This window comes from Ranitomeya variabilis, chromosome 5, assembly GCF_051348905.1.
Source record: "Ranitomeya variabilis isolate aRanVar5 chromosome 5, aRanVar5.hap1, whole genome shotgun sequence".
NCBI classification, from domain to species: Eukaryota; Metazoa; Chordata; class Amphibia; order Anura; family Dendrobatidae; genus Ranitomeya; species Ranitomeya variabilis.
The window spans coordinates 419,686,762-419,704,517 of record NC_135236.1 but is presented as its reverse complement, the minus strand read 5'-3'; positions in this window follow the sequence as shown (position 1 = coordinate 419,704,517).

The window sequence follows — 17,756 nt, the reverse complement described above, 5'->3', positions numbered from 1 at the left end:
AGCTTTCATTTGAGGGTATCCACATTAAAATTGGATGAAGGATTTAGGAGTTTCAGCTCCTTAACATGTGCCACCCTGTTTTTAAAGGGACCAAAAGTAATTGGACAGATTCAATAATTGTAAATAAAATGTTCATTTTTAGTACTTGGTTGAAAACACTTTGTTGGCAACGACTGCCTGAAGTCTTGAACTCATGGACATCACCAGATGCTGTGTTTCCTCCTTTTTGATGCTCTGCCAGGCCTTCACTGCGGTGGTTTTCAGTTGCTGTTTGTTTGTGGGCCTTTCTGTCTGAAGTTTAGTCTTTAACAAGTGAAATGCATGCTCAATTGGGTTGAGATCATGTGACTGACTTGGCCATCCAATTACTTTTGGTCCCTTTAAAAACAGGGTGGCACATGTTAAGGAGCTGAAACTCCTAAATCCTTCATCCAATTTTAATGTGGATACCCTCAAATGAAAGCTGAAAGTCTGAACTTCAACTGCATCTGAATTGTTTTGTTTAAAATTCATTGTGGTAATGTCTATAACCAAAATTAGAAAAATGTTGACTCTGTCCAAATATATATGGACCTAACTGTACCTATTCTATGTGTAGACATTTATTCTACCTATTCTATTCTATTCTGTCAGTGTGATTTTACTGTACACCGCACTGAATTACCGGCTGTTCTCTATAACACCGGTGCGTATTTCTCGCAAGTCATACGCATGGTCCGTCCGTGTAATCCGTATTTTTCTCGCCCCCATAGACTTTCATTGGCGATATTTTTGCGCAATACGGTGACAAGCGCAGCATGCTGCGATTTTCTACGGCCGTACAAGACCGTATAATACGGATCAGTAAAATACGGCAGATAGGAGCTGGACCGTAGAGAATCATTGTACCATATGGAATCCGTATTTTCTGCACCTCTCATACGTCCGTAAAACTCGCTAGTGTGACGCCGGCCTTAAAGATCGCAATGAAGCATCAGCTCACCAGGTTGAGAGATTCCTGCAATAAGGGTGCACGGAGACTTCAGGTTGGTTTCCCAAGTGTGTAAACCGTGAAAACAAAATTGGAAAACCCAGCAACTGCAAAAGTAATAAAACATCACTTATATTGGTAGATTAAAACATGAAAAAGAAAAATGTAAAAACCATGATAGTATAAACGTCAACGCGTTTTGAGCTACACTAGCTCTTAATCATGACCATTTATGGTAGATTAACCCCTTTTTGACCTCAGACAGGATAGTACGTCCGAGGTCAGAAGCCCCGCTTTGATGCAGGGCTCCGGCGGTGACCCCACCTCAAAGCCAGGACATGTCAGCTGTTTTGAACAGCTAACATGTGTCTGCAATAGTGGCGGGTGAAATCGCAATTCACCAGCCGCTATTAACTAGTTAAATGCCGCTGTCAAACGCAGACAGCGGCATTTAACTACCGCTTCCGGCCGCGCGGCCGGAAAGCGATGCTTCTGCATTGTAACCATAGAGGTCCTTGAGACCTCTATGGTTACTGATCTCTGCTAGCTGTGAACGCCACCCTGTGGTCGGCGCTCATAGCACACCTGCATTTCTGCTGCATAGCAGCGATCATCAGATCGCTGCTATGTAGCAGAGCCGATCCAGTTGTGCCAGATTCTAGCCTCCCATGGAGGCTATTGAAGCAAAAGTTAAAAAACAGTTAAAAAACGTGAAAAAAATAAAAAAAATATAAAAGTTTAAATCACCCCCCTTTCGCCCCATTCAAAATAAAACAATACAAAAAAAAATCAAACCTACACATATTTGGTATCGCCGCGTTCAGACTCGCCCGATCTATCAACAAAAAAAAGCAGTTTCCTGATTGCTAAACAGTGTAGCGATAAAAAAATTAGAGACGCCAGAATTATGTTTTTTTGGTCGCCGCGACATTGAATTAAAATGTAATAACGGGTGATCAAAAGAATGTATCTGCACAAAAGTGGCATAAATAAAAATGTAAGCTTGGAACGCAAAAAATAAGCCCTCAACCAACCCCAGATCATGAAAAATGGAGACGCTACGGGTATCGGAAAATGGCGCAATTTTATTTTTTTTTTTAAGCAAAGTTTGGAATTTTTTTTCACCACTTAGATAAAACGTAACCTAGACATGTTTGGTGTCTATGAACTCGTAATTTCCTGGACAATCATAATATCATGTCAGTTTTAGCAATTAGTGAACCTAGCAAAAAAGCCAAACAAAAAAACAGTGTGGGATTACACTTTTTTTGCAATTTCACCGCACTTGGAATTTTTTTCCCATTTTCTAGCACACGACATGGTAAAACCAATGGAGTCGTTCAAAAGTACAACTAATCCCGCAAAAAATTAACCTTCACATGGCTATATTGATGGAAAAATAAAAAAGTTATGGCTCTGGGAAAGATTGGTGCGAAAAACGAACACGGAAAAACGGAAAATCCCAAGGTCATGAAGGGGTTAAAACATGAAAAAGAAAAATGTAAAAACCATGGTAGTATCATGGTTGATGTGTTTCGAGCTACGCTAGCTCTTTATCATGACCATAATTAAGAGCTAGCGTAGCTCGAAACGCGTTGACCATTATACTATCATAGTTTTTACATTTTTTTCATGTTTTCTACTAAGAAATGTGATGTTTTACTACTTTTGCAGTTGCTGTGTTAAAAATCAGTCTGACTTTCATCCAGAAAAGTGAACAATTTTTTTTCTCACTTGTCATCCGTGTGCTGTCCGTATACAATCTGTTTTCACAGCAGCAGCTATTAATCTGTTACAGGATCATTTACTTTTTCCTATGCTACAGAATTAGAATGTATGGCATCCGATTTTTTTTTCTTTTTCTCTCACCCATCCGATTTCGGAATGAAATTGCAGCTTGATGTGATTTTTTTTCAGACAGATTCTGTTAGTGAAAAAAGTCATCAGTGCTGCCCCATAGAATAACATTGGTCCTAGTGCTATCCGATAAAAAGTCAGATAGCACTCGTCCGACTAAATCGGTGGTATGAGCGAGCTTCAAAAGTGGAACTCTCTCATCTGTCACATTTTCAAGGAGAAGATATTTCAATCTTTTCTCTGTATTTCAAGTATCCTCACTGATAGCCAAAGCTTTATCTTTAAGATAGGGTCATACTAAAGCCAATATTTTGATACAAGCCTATAAAAGGGACCACCTTGTGGCGAAGTAATGCAAGCTGAACTTTAAAGGGAATCTGTCACCCCAAAAATCATATATGAGATAAGGCCACTGGCATCAGGGGATTATTCTGTAATGCTGTAGATAAGCCCCCAATGTAACCTGAAAGGTAAGAAAACAGGTTATATTATACTCAGAAATACTCAACAAAAACTATATATATGGAAGTCAAAGTCAAATGTGCGCACATATAATCCCTTAAAACTTTACTTTTATTTATATAAAATATAAAACCCAGACCCAATGAAAAGGAAAAAATGATACCAAATTATTAGTCACAAAAAATACAAAAAAACCTATTAAGGTCCTAGATACACCTGCTGCTTACACCTGCCTGGCTGTGGAGGTTGGCACCCTAAGAAACGATTTTTTGGTGCCCCCACTCACCGCAGGCTGTCCCTCTCTCCCCTGCAATATCCCTCTCAGTGCAGGTGGGAAAACAATATAGGGAAAGAGCAGTGGTGAAATACCAACAACTATATAATGTAAGCCATAATAGGGACCTATATAGTTACCTCCATATAATCAAATAAAGTTATTGGCACAATGCAAAACATACTTATATAATCCCCTATAACATTAAAAGGTATTGCCTTCAAATGGCAACTTTCATGGTACCTTAACAACACATGATATATCAACTCAAAAGCCAATTATATGGCAGTGGAAAAATTCCACTCAATGGATAGTCATAATGACTTAACATGTGTCGATATCTCCCCCACACAGTACATATCCAATCACATGATACCCTTGGTCAAATAGAACACCATAGAGTGGCCATAGAAAAACATCTCTAAATGAGTAATAAGGGTGACTTAGCGTGTGCCGGTCTTTCCCTGACGTGTTTCCCCGCTCTCACGGTTCATCAGGAGGAAGCGATATTCATGATGCCAGATGCTGAATAGATGTAAGGCATAAGCCGGCCGTGACATTATGAGCCTAAATAGCCCATAACCAAATATGCGCTCCTACATAGGCCACGCCCCCTTAACAGTTCTACGGAGTCTGTTGTGAACTATACTTCTTGGCTCCCTCTTGTGGTCACTAGTGGTATGGCACTGGGATTGTCTTTCCCCAGCTTGGTACCCACCTGGTTCGTTAGGCCAGGGGTGTTGCTATTTAAACTTCCTGGATTCTTAGTCTGGTGCCTGGCATCGTTGTAATCAGTTCATTTCTGTTTGCTCCTGTCTGCTGGTCCTGGTTCTTTGCAAGATAAGCTAAGTCCTGCTTCCTTATTTTTTGTTTATCTGCATTGTTCTAATTTTTGTCCAGCTTGTACAAAATGTGATTCCTGATATTGCTGGAAGCTCTAGGGGGCTGATATTCTCCCCCCACACCGTTAGTCGGTTCGGGGGTTCTTGAATATTCAGCGTGGATATTTTGATAGGGTTTTTTGCTGACCGTATAAGTCATCTTCCTATATTCTGCTATTAGTCAGTGGGCCTCTCTTTGCTAAAACCTAGTTCATTCTTACGTTTGTCTTTTCTTCTTACCTCACCGTTATTATTTGTTGGGGGCTTGTATTTAACTTTGGGGGCTTTCCTCTGGAGGCAAGAAAGGTCTATTTTTCCCTTATAGGGTTAGTTAGTTCTCCGGCTGGCGCGAGACGTCTAGAATCAACGTAGGTACGTTCCCCGGCTACTGCTAGTTGTTTGTGCTAGGATCAGGTATACGGTCAGCCTAGTTACCACTGCCCTATGAGCTGGTTTTTTGTGTTTGCAGACTTTGCTGAAACCTCTGAGACCCTCTGCCATTGGGGTCATAACAGTATGCCAGGCCTAAGTGAATAGCTAATGCATTGCAGAAGTGGGATTAAAAGAAAAGAAATTCTGAGTTGTTTTTTTTTGTTTTTTTTTCTTCCTCCTCTTTTTTTCTGAGTGGCTTTAAGCTTTGCTGCAGACATGAATGTCCAGACTCTGATTACTTGTGTGGATCAGCTTGCTGCACGTGTGCAGAGCATTCAGGATTTTGTTACTAGTAGTCCTATGTCAGAACTAGTGTTGAGCGATACCGTCCGATACTTGAAAGTATCGGTATCGGAAAGTATCGGCCTATACCGGCAAAGTATCGGATCCAATCCGATACCGATACCCGATACCAATACAAGTCAATGGGACTCAGGTATCGGACGGTATTCCTGATGGTTCCCAGGGTCTGAAGGAGAGGAAACTCTCCTTCAGGCCCTGGGAACCATATTAATGTGTAAAAGAAAGAATTAAAATAAAAAATATTGCTATACTCACCTGTCCGACGCAGCCGGGACCTCAGCGAGGGAACCGGCAGCGTTGTTTGTTTAAAATTCGCGCTTTTACTTGGTTACGTGAGGTCCCGGCTTGTGATTGGTCAGGGCGGCCATGTTGCCGGGACGCGGACCAATCACAGCAAGCCGTGACGAAATTACGTCACGGCTTGCTGTGATTGGTCCGCGTCCCGGCAACATGGCCGCCATTAACCAATCACAAGCCGTGACGTCACGGGAGGCTGGACACGCGCGCTTTTCAAAATACGCGCATGTCCAGCCTCCCGTGACGTCCCGGCTTGTGATTGGTTAATGGCGGCCATGTTGCCGGGACGTCACGGGAGGCTGGACACGCGCGCTTTTCAAAATACGCGCATGTCCAGCCTCCCGTGACATCCCGGCTTGTGATTGGTTAATGGCGGCCATGTTGCCGGGACGTCACTGGAGGCTGGACACGCGCGCTTTTCAAAATACGCGCATGTCCAGCCTCCCGTGACGTCACGGCTTGTGATTGGTTAATGGCGGCCATGTTGCCGGGACGTCACTGGAGGCTGGACACGCGCGCTTTTCAAAATACGCGCATGTCCAGCCTCCCGTGACGTCACGGCTTGTGATTGGTTAATGGCGGCCATGTTGCCGGGACGCGGACCAATCACAGCAAGCCGTGACGTAATTTCGTCACGGCTTGCTGTGATTGGTCCGCGTCCCGGCAACATGGCCGCCCTGACCAATCACAAGCCGGGACTTCACGTAACCAAGTAAAAGCGCGAAATTTAAACAAACAACGCTGCCGGTTCCCTCGCTGAGGTCCCGGCTGCGTCGGACAGGTGAGTATAGCGATATTTTTTATTTTAATTCTCTTTTTTACACATTATTACATTAATGTTGTTGCGATACCCGATACCCGATATCACAAAAATATCGGATCTCGGTATCGGAAATTCCGATACAGCAAGTATCGGCCGATACCCGATACTTGCAGTATCGGAATGCTCAACACTAGTCAGAACCTAAAATACCTATTCCTGAGCTGTTCTCTGGAGATCGATTTAAATTTAGGAATTTTAGGAATAATTGTAAATTGTTTCTATCTTTGAGACCTCGTTCGTCTGGAGACTCAGCTCAGCAAGTTAAAATTGTTATCTCCTTCTTGCGGGGTGACCCTCAGGATTGGGCTTTCTCGTTGGCGCTAGGAGATCCGGCATTGGCAAATATTGATGCGTTTTTTCTGGCGCTCGGATTGCTTTATGAGGAGCCCAATCTTGAAATTCAGGCAGAAAAAGCTTTGCTGGCTATCTCTCAGGGCCAGGATGAAGCTGAAGTGTATTGCCAAAAATTTCGGAAATGGTCCGTGCTTACTCAGTGGAATGAGTGTGCTCTGGCCGCAAATTTCAGAAATGGCCTTTCTGAAGCCATTAAGAATGTGATGGTGGGTTTCTCCATTCCTACAAGTCTGAATGATTCTATGGCGCTGGCCATTCAGATTGACCGGCGTTTGCGGGAGCACAAATCCGCTAATCCTCTGGTGGTGTTGTCTGAACAGACACCTGATTCAATGCAATGTGATAGACGTCAGAATGGGTTGTGTTTTTACTGTGGTGATTCTACACATGTTATATCAGCATGCTCTAAACGCCTAACAAAGGTTGTTAGTCCTGTCGCCATTGGTAATTTGCAACCTAAATTTATTTTGTCTGTGACTTTAATTTGTTCATTGTCTTCCTACCCTGTTATGGCGTTTGTGGATTCAGGTGCTGCCCTGAGTCTTATGGACTTGTCGTTTGCCAAACGCTGTGGTTTTGTTCTGGAGCCTTTAGAAAATCCTATCCCTCTTAGAGGAATTGATGCTACGCCATTGGCGGAAAATAAACCACAGTTTTGGACACAAGTGACCATGTGCACGACTCCTGAACATCGGGAGGTGATTCGTTTTCTTGTTCTGCATAAAATGCATGATTTGGTCGTTTTAGGTCTGCCATGGTTACAGACCCATAATCCAGTTTTGGATTGGAGGGCTATGTCTGTGTCAAGTTGGGGCTGTCAGGGAATTCATTGCGATTCCCCGCCGGTGTCTATTGCTTCCTCTACTCCTTCAGAAGTTCCTGAGTATTTGTTTGACTATCAGGATGTATTCAGTGAGTCCAGGTCCAGTGTTCTTCCTCCTCATAGGGACTGTGACTGCGCTATAGATTTGATTCCGGGTAGTAAATTTCCTAAGGGAAGATTATTTAATCTGTCTGTACCTGAGCATGCCGCAATGCGTTCTTATATCAAGGAGTCTTTGGACAAGGGGCATATTCGTCCATCCTCTTCCCCTCTTGGTGCGGGATTCTTTTTTGTGGCCAAGAAGGACGGATCTTTGAGACCTTGTATAGACTATCGGCTTCTGAATAAAATCACTGTTAAATTTCAGTATCCTTTGCCACTATTGTCGGACTTGTTTGCCCGGATTAAGGGTGCCAACTGGTTCACCAAGATAGATCTTCGCGGTGCGTACAACCTTGTGCGCATTAAGCAGGGAGATGAATGGAAAACTGCATTTAATACGCCCGAAGGTCATTTTGAGTACTTGGTGATGCCTTTTGGGCTCTCTAATGCTCCTTCAGTGTTTCAGTCCTTTATGCATGACATCTTCCGGAAATATCTGGATAAATTTATGATTGTTTATCTGGATTATATTCTGTTTTTTTCTGATGATTGGGACTCTCATGTAAAGCAGGTCAGGATGGTGTTTCAGGTTTTGCGTGAGAATGCTTTGTTTGTGAAGGGCTCAAAGTGTCTCTTTGGAGTGCAGAAGGTTCCCTTTTTGGGTTTTATTTTCTCCCCTTCTGCTGTGGAGATGGACCCGGTCAAGGTCCGAGCTATTCATGATTGGACTCAACCCACGTCTGTTAAGAGTCTTCAGAAGTTCTTGGGTTTTGCTAACTTCTACCGTCGTTTTATCGCTAACTTTTCTAGCGTTGTTAAACCTTTGACGGATATGACCAAGAAAGGTTCTGATGTTGCTAATTGGGCTCCTGCAGCCGTGGAGGCCTTCCAGGAGCTGAAGCGCCGGTTTACTTCGGCGCCTGTTTTGTGTCAGCCTGATGTCTCACTTCCCTTTCAGGTTGAAGTGGATGCTTCTGAGATCGGTGCAGGGGCTGTTTTGTCGCAGAGAGGCTCTGGTTGCTCTGTAATGAGACCATGTGCTTTTTTTTCTAGGAAGTTTTCGCCTGCTGAGCGGAACTATGATGTTGGGAATCGGGAGTTGTTGGCCATGAAGTGGGCATTTGAGGAGTGGCGTCATTGGCTCGAGGGTGCTAAGCATCGTGTGGTGGTCTTGACTGATCACAAAAATCTGATGTATCTCGAGTCTGCTAAGCGCCTGAATCCTAGACAGGCTCGTTGGTCATTGTTTTTCTCCCGTTTTGACTTTGTGGTCTCGTACCTGCCTGGTTCGAAGAATGTGAAGGCTGATGCTCTTTCTAGGAGCTTCGTGCCTGACTCTCCTGGAGTCTCAGAGCCAGCTGGTATTCTTAAAGAGGGAGTAATCTTGTCGGCCATTTCTCCTGATTTGAGACGTGTGTTGCAGAGATTTCAGGCTGGTAGACCTGACTCTTGTCCACCTGACAGATTGTTTGTTCCTGATAAATGGACCAGCAGAGTCATTTCCGAGGTTCATTCCTCGGTGTTGGCAGGGCATCCGGGGATTTTTGGCACCAGAGATTTGGTACCTAGGTCCTTTTGGTGGCCTTCCTTGTCACGGGATGTGCGGTCATTTGTGCAGTCTTGTGGGACTTGTGCTCGGGCTAAGCCTTGCTGTTCTCGTGCCAGCGGGTTGCTTTTGCCCTTGCCTGTCCCGAAGAGGCCTTGGACACATATTTCCATGGATTTCATTTCAGATCTTCCGGTGTCTCAAGGAATGTCTGTCATCTGGGTGGTGTGTGATCGTTTTTCCAAGATGGTCCATTTGGTGCCCTTGCCTAAGTTGCCTTCCTCTTCCGATCTGGTTCCTTTGTTCTTTCAGAATGTGGTTTGTTTGCACGGCATTCCTGAGAATATCGTGTCTGACAGAGGATCCCAGTTTGTGTCCAGGTTCTGGCGATCCTTTTGTGCTAAGATGGGCATTGATTTGTCGTTTTCGTCTGCCTTTCATCCTCAGACTAATGGCCAAACGGAGCGAACTAATCAGACACTGGAGGCTTATTTGAGATGTTTTGTTTCTGCGGATCAGGATGATTGGGTGACCTTCTTGCCATTGGCTGAGTTTGCCCTTAATAATCGGGCTAGTTCCGCTACTTTGGTTTCGCCATTTTTCTGCAACTCTGGTTTTCATCCTCGTTTTTCCTCTGGACATGTTGAGCCTTCTGACTGTCCTGGGGTGGATTCCGTGGTGGATAGGTTGCAGGGGATTTGGAATCATGTGGTGGACAACTTAAAGTTGTCACAAGACAAGGCACAGCGTCTTGCCAACTGCCGCCACGGTGTGGGTCCCCGACTTCGTGTTGGGGATCTGGTATGGCTGTCTTCTCGGTTTGTTCCTATGAAGGTCTCCTCTCCTAAATTCAAGCCTCGCTTCATCGGTCCTTATAAGATTTTGGAAATCCTTAATCCAGTGTCCTTTCGTTTGGATCTTCCGGTGTCGTTTGCCATTCACAACGTGTTCCATAGGTCTTTGTTGCGGCGGTACGTTGTGCCTGTGGTTCCTTCTGTTGAGCCTCCTGCTCCGGTGTTGGTTGAGGGCGAGTTGGAGTACGTGGTGGAGAAGATCTTGGATTCTCGTCTCTCTAGACGGAGGCTTCAGTATCTGGTCAAATGGAAGGGCTATGGTCAGGAGGATAATTCCTGGGTGGTCGCCTCTGATGTTCATGCGGCCGATTTGGTTCGTGCGTTTCACGCTGCTCATCCTGATCGCCCTGGTGGTCTTGGTGAGGGTTCGGTGACCCCTCCTTAAAGGGGGGGTACTGTTGTGAACTATACTTCTTGGCTCCCTCTTGTGGTCACTAGTGGTATGGCACTGGGATTGTCTTTCCCCAGCTTGGTACCCACCTGGTTCGTTAGGCCAGGGGTGTTGCTATTTAAACTTCCTGGATTCTTAGTCTGGTGCCTGGCATCGTTGTAATCAGTTCATTTCTGTTTGCTCCTGTCTGCTGGTCCTGGTTCTTTGCAAGATAAGCTAAGTCCTGCTTCCTTATTTTTTGTTTATCTGCATTGTTCTAATTTTTGTCCAGCTTGTACAAAATGTGATTCCTGATATTGCTGGAAGCTCTAGGGGGCTGATATTCTCCCCCCACACCGTTAGTCGGTTCGGGGGTTCTTGAATATTCAGCGTGGATATTTTGATAGGGTTTTTTGCTGACCGTATAAGTCATCTTCCTATATTCTGCTATTAGTCAGTGGGCCTCTCTTTGCTAAAACCTAGTTCATTCTTACGTTTGTCTTTTCTTCTTACCTCACCGTTATTATTTGTTGGGGGCTGTATTTAACTTTGGGGGCTTTCCTCTGGAGGCAAGAAAGGTCTATTTTTCCCTTATAGGGTTAGTTAGTTCTCCGGCTGGCGCGAGACGTCTAGAATCAATGTAGGTACGTTCCCCGGCTACTGCTAGTTGTTTGTGCTAGGATCAGGTATACGGTCAGCCTAGTTACCACGGCCCTATGAGCTGGTTTTTTGTGTTTGCAGACTTTGCTGAAACCTCTGAGACCCTCTGCCATTGGGGTCATAACAGTATGCCAGGCCTAAGTGAATAGCTAATGCATTGCAGAAGTGGGATTAAAAGAAAAGAAATTCTGAGTTGTTTTTTTTTTTTTTTTTTTCTTCCTCCCCTTTTTTTCTGAGTGGCTTTAAGCTTTGCTGCAGACATGAATGTCCAGACTCTGATTACTTGTGTGGATCAGCTTGCTGCACGTGTGCAGAGCATTCAGGATTTTGTTACTAGTAGTCCTATGTCAGAACCTAAAATACCTATTCCTGAGCTGTTCTCTGGAGATCGATTTAAATTTAGGAATTTTAGGAATAATTGTAAATTGTTTCTATCTTTGAGACCTCGTTCGTCTGGAGACTCAGCTCAGCAAGTTAAAATTGTTATCTCCTTCTTGCGGGGTGACCCTCAGGATTGGGCTTTCTCGTTGGCGCTAGGAGATCCGGCATTGGCAAATATTGATGCGTTTTTTCTGGCGCTCGGATTGCTTTATGAGGAGCCCAATCTTGAAATTCAGGCAGAAAAAGCTTTGCTGGCTATCTCTCAGGGCCAGGATGAAGCTGAAGTGTATTGCCAAAAATTTCGGAAATGGTCCGCGCTTACTCAGTGGAATGAGTGTGCTCTGGCCGCAAATTTCAGAAATGGCCTTTCTGAAGCCATTAAGAATGTGATGGTGGGTTTCTCCATTCCTACAAGTCTGAATGATTCTATGGCGCTGGCCATTCAGATTGACCGGTGTTTGCGGGAGCGCAAATCCGCTAATCCTCTGGTGGTGTTGTCTGAACAGACACCTGATTCAATGCAATGTGATAGACATCAGAATGGGTTGTGTTTTTACTGTGGTGATTCTACACATGTTATATCAGCATGCTCTAAACGCCTAACAAAGGTTGTTAGTCCTGTCGCCATTGGTAATTTGCAACCTAAATTTATTTTGTCTGTGACTTTAATTTGTTCATTGTCTTCCTACCCTGTTATGGCGTTTGTGGATTCAGGTGCTGCCCTGAGTCTTATGGACTTGTCGTTTGCCAAACGCTGTGGTTTTGTTCTGGAGCCTTTAGAAAATCCTATCCCTCTTAGAGGAATTGATGCTACGCCATTGGCGGAAAATAAACCGCAGTTTTGGACACAAGTGACCATGTGCACGACTCCTGAACATCGGGAGGTGATTCGTTTTCTTGTTCTGCATAAAACCCCTCTGCCATTGGGGTCATAACAGGAGTCCCTTCTAGGTCAAAAACATGTTCCATCCCCATACCAATAAAGATAATAATACACCCGCATGTCCGGGGGCTCCAATGAAACGCAGCACCAATCAAAAGTAAAGTTTTAAGGGATTATATTATACTCACCCAGGGGCGGTCCCGCTGCGATCCGGTCCGATGGGCACAACTTAGTGTAAGAGTTACACACCCCATATATGCTTCCTATGGGATTTCCTACCCTGGTGGAGGAACCCTGTGAGTAGCAGTATTATGTTTATGGACATTTTTGTTTATGTTCCATCCCCATACCAATAAAGATAATAATACACCCGCATGTCCGGGGGCTCCAATGAAACGCAGCACCAATCAAAAGTAAAGTTTTAAGGGATTATATTATACTCACCCAGGGGCGGTCCCACTGCGATCCGGTCCGATGGGCACAACTTACGCACAACTTCTCTCCCCTTGATAAAGCAGAAAACGCGAAACACGCGTCGGGGCTTTCTTTGTGAGGCTGAGGATAGACGGGCGGACTTTATGGGTATGTGCACATAACCATTCTGGCTCTCTTTTGCATTGGCACTTTAAATTTTGGCTAAGATGATCACTCTAAATGCATGCTATTATAGAGTTAGTATACTATAGACCTTTATTTCATTCCCATAGCCTGCAGTATTATTATCTCTCTACCTCATGTCTTTGGTTTTTGTGCATTTCACTCGGGTATTATCCTTCCTTTTACCGGTTTTTTGTCTTTCTTGGTTTTAATTATTGCTTTAGTATATGTGATATGTGTATTTTCAATAAAAATTATCACTCTTTTATACCATCTTTGAGTGGTGTGTCTGATACTTTTGTATCCTATTGGATTAGTGTAAGAGTTACACACCCCATATATGCTTCCTATGGGATTTCCTACCCTGGTGGAGGAACCCTGTGAGTAGCAGTATTATGTTTATGGACATTTTTGTTTATGTTCCATCCCCATACCAATAAAGATAATAATACACCACCGCTCCTATGATTTTCTGCAAGTGCCACAGATATAGCGGTATATCCAGAATACAGTTATTTATTGCCTATCATAGAGCGTACCTAAACTGACACACCCCTAAGATCCATTACGCTCACCAAACATACAGTAACCTTTGCGCATGTCCGGGGGCTCCAATGAAACGCAGCACCAATCAAAAGTAAAGTTTTAAGGGATTATATTATACTCACCCAGGGGCGGTCCCGCTGCGATCCGGTCCGATGGGCGTCGCAGTCTGTGTCCGGCACCTCCTATCTTCATACGATCACGTCCTCTTCTTGTCTTCCTGCCGCAGCTCCGGTGCAGGCGTACTTTGTCTGCCCTGTTGAAGACCAGAAGAGGACGTCATCATATGAAGATAGGAGGCACTGGCCTGGACTGCGACGCCCATCAGACCCAGACCGCACCGGGACCGCCCCTGGGTGAGTATAATATAACTTGTTTTTCTTACCTTTCAGGTTACATCGGGGGCTTATCTACAGCATTACAGAATGCTGTAGATAAGCCCCTGATGCCGGTGGCCGCAGCTCATATGCGATTTTTTGGGTGACAGATTACCTTTAAAAATTGTTCTAAAAATAAGTATGTAGAGCTAACAGAATAGTAATGATGACATTTATGGACTGTCTCAGAAACACAGAACATGACTGGGTTGGAGGTCTGTGCCCTGCGGCTTTTGAAATACATTAGTTCAAAAACTCATGACTGGGCACCATATTAGAGGTGTGTACTTGTGTTGTCACCTAGTCATCCAATGCAGCACCCTTTAAATTCCTGTTTTTATGATACAATACAAATCAGCTGCAATTCCACAAGCGACTCACTGATTTTCTCCACTAGTTTTTCTGATTTTACAATAAATAATAAATAGCAATTATTGACAGACAGATCGCAAGTTGGGCTTCAGCACTAAGAAGAGATTATCCCCAGCTGGGTTCATATGTAGCAACTGCAAGTATATCCAATTATTTTTTCTTGAACATTAATTGCTGTATGCTTTAGAAAATCTAATAAACAGAAAAGATGGACCCTAATAGGTGGTGGTTAAATAATCTTACTATCCGTTATTTACAATTTCACACCTAAAATTTAACTTTTAATAATAAAGAGTTAATAATAGGTCACACAAGGTGAAATGCGGTGGGGCTCGGTTATAAGCCACTCTTTATATCACTTATTTTACTCTGTGCTTTGCAGTAGTGTTCATTATAGCACAGCAAAGACCTCTATGGCAATGGATAACGCCCCTGCAGTGCATCGTTCATATTTTATCTGATTAATTCAGCCTTCTATTATCGTTGGAGTGTTAGACAGCGCACCCCCTTTTAAAAAGTCTGAACAATAAAAAGTTGTTCTAGGTTAATGTTCCAAGCAGATTAATATGGGATATTATTGGTTTAAACGCTAAACAATGAAACTCAATTGGTCAAATTTACTATTCAGTGAGGAAAGGTCACATTTTTATGTTTTAAAGAAGTATTCCCTTCTTAGAAAGTGATGTATACTGTTATGATGTACCATTATTTTATGATCACAATGTGTGTATCTCTAATATGTCTATTATAACCCCAGCTACTGTTGTGTGAAGTAAAATTATACTAGTATTTATTCTTCCATTAATCTTCTTCCTCCTCAGTACTGCTCTTTGTAAAATGTCATACAAGGCACATTAGGACAGTTTTTAGGTATTTCACCTTGTTCTGTCTTCCCCCACTGTGATACTTCAATGTCGAGACAAGCTGAGGTTATGCTTTGCCCCATAGACCCAGAAGTCTATCAACATGATAAAGTGTCCAAGTAAAATGTCCAAGCAAAAAGTCAACATGGTAAAATGTCAAGTGTCCAAAAAAATTTGAGTTTGTTACCTGGCCAAAATTCATGTGCTGCATTGAATCTGCTGCTGCTGCTGCTTTCAGTTTTTATTTTCATCCTTCATTTGTGGAGATATGCCCTTTTCCCTATTTTGGCATCAAGTATGCTTGTGGTCCAAGATGACATTTCACTCAGGTGAGTCTTCTTACAAGGTGGTCTTGCAAGAACAGGTTTATCTCACAAGGTCACACTGTTAGACCAGTTTTACATGATGCTAACCGGTGAATGGGCAGTATCATAAAGGGGTGGACTACACGCCCACAGAGAAAACTCTTATGAAATACCCGTTTGGACCCCATAGTTGCAAAAAGTATGAAAATCGCAAACAGTAGTGTTCTGCTCAGTACACTATGTACGTCCATCTGCTGGTGGAACTGGTAACATGATAAGGATAGATCATTAATAACATAGTAATGGAAATTCATTTAATTTTATGGATATCATTTATGGGTTAACACTGAGCTTCACAGGGAATTTCCAGTTTTTTAGTGACTAATGCTTACCTATTGTATGATGAAAACTTATGCTAAGTTCTGATATATACAGTACAATCAATATATTTTAATTCCGCATTACAAATCTCTGCCAGTAATAGGTAACATACTGGTAGAAAAAAACTGTTGAAAATCTGTCTCAGTTGTTTCTTGGTCAAACTGAAGCAATATGACTTCTCATATGACTACTATGCATGTTTTTTAAGTACTGCAATCACACAAATGATTGACTATGGGGTAGTTCATTTGTCTGATTTTTTCCTCAGACCAAGTGGACCACATCAGAAGCACATAGATCACATTTGTTAATCCAAGTCTATGAGTGTGTGAAAAAAATCATACAGCACTCAGATGGCATCCATGTGCAATCCATTTTTATAGTCTATTCAATAAGAGAAGCTGGTAAAAACCTTCATCTGTTTTTTTTCATGCGAGAAAAACTGATGAAACTCTGACCGAACTCTGATGGTAAAAAACAACACTGGCCAAACTCTGAAGGTAAAAAACGACACTGACCAAACTCTGATGGTAAAAAACAACACTGACCAAATTCTGATGGTAAAAAACGACATTGACCAAACTCTGATGGTAAAAAACAACAATGACCAAACTCTGATGGTAAAAAATGACACTAACCAAACTTTGATGGTAAAAGCAACACTGACCAAACTCTGGTGGTAAAAAACAACACTGACCAAATTCTGATGGTAAAAAATGACATTGACCAAACTCTGATGGTAAAAGCAACATTGACCAAACTCTGATGGTAAAAAACAACACTCACCAAATTCTGAAGGTAAAAAACTACACTAACCAAACTCTGATGGTAAAAAACAACACTGACCAAATTCTGAAGGTAAAAAACGACATTGACCAAACTCTGATGGTAAAAAACAACACTGACCAAACTGTGATGGTAAAAAACGACACTAATCAAACTCTGATGGTAAAAGCAACACTGACCAAACTCTGATGGTAAAAAATAACACTAACCAAACTCTGATGGTAAAAAACAACACTAACCAAACTCTGATGGTAAAAAACAACACTAACCAAACTCTGATGGTAAAAACAACACTGACCAAACTCTGATGGTAAAAAACAACACTGACCAAACTCAGATGGTAAAAAACAACAATGACCAAATTCTGATGGTAAAAAACAACACTGACCAAACTCTGGTGGTAAAAAACGACACTGACCAAACTCTGGTGGTAAAAAACGACACTGACCAAACTCTGGTGGTAAAAAACGACACTAACCAAACTCTGATGGTAAAAACAACACTGACCAAACTCTGATAAAAAAAAATTAATGAAATTAGGACCATTTTTTCCATACAAAAAAATCACTGTCTAAGTGAGCTTTTAATTAACTTAGAAATTAAAACCCAAATAATAGTAATTTTAATAACTTATCAACCACAAAATGAACAATTGATGTTTAAAGGGAATCTGTTGGTAGGTTCAACCCTCCCAAGCCATTTATATGAGCATGTAGGTCATAGGAAGCTGAATAAAATGATACCTTGATATCTGACATCCAACTCGTATTCCAGAGAAGAAAAAAAAACACGTTTTTCTTAAATGTGAATGAGCTGTTCCAGGCTATGTAAATAAGCTGTTGAGATCTCTGGTCCGGACGCTGATTTGCATGAGAATCTGCCTCCAGAGCTTGTTTTAAAAGGATTTTCCAAGACTATTTTTTTTGTTACTATGGGCCTAATAACTGACAGGAAGGTGGTTGCTAAACATAATTGCTTAGGCTGTCAATCAGCATGACATTGGCAGTCACACCCCATCAACAAAGCAGAGTGGAAGTGAAGCTGCCACTCTATCAAGGTGACATCAGCATTTAGATAGGTTCAGCTCTGTAGCACTGTGTTAGGCTGGTTTCACACTTGCGTTTTTATCTGCATGCGTTTTTAAAATAAACGCATGTGTGAAAAAACGCATGTAAACGCGGTAAAACGCATGCGTTTTTTAGACGCATGCGTTTTTATAGAAAAACACAAGAAAACACAAGAAAACACAAGAAAACACAA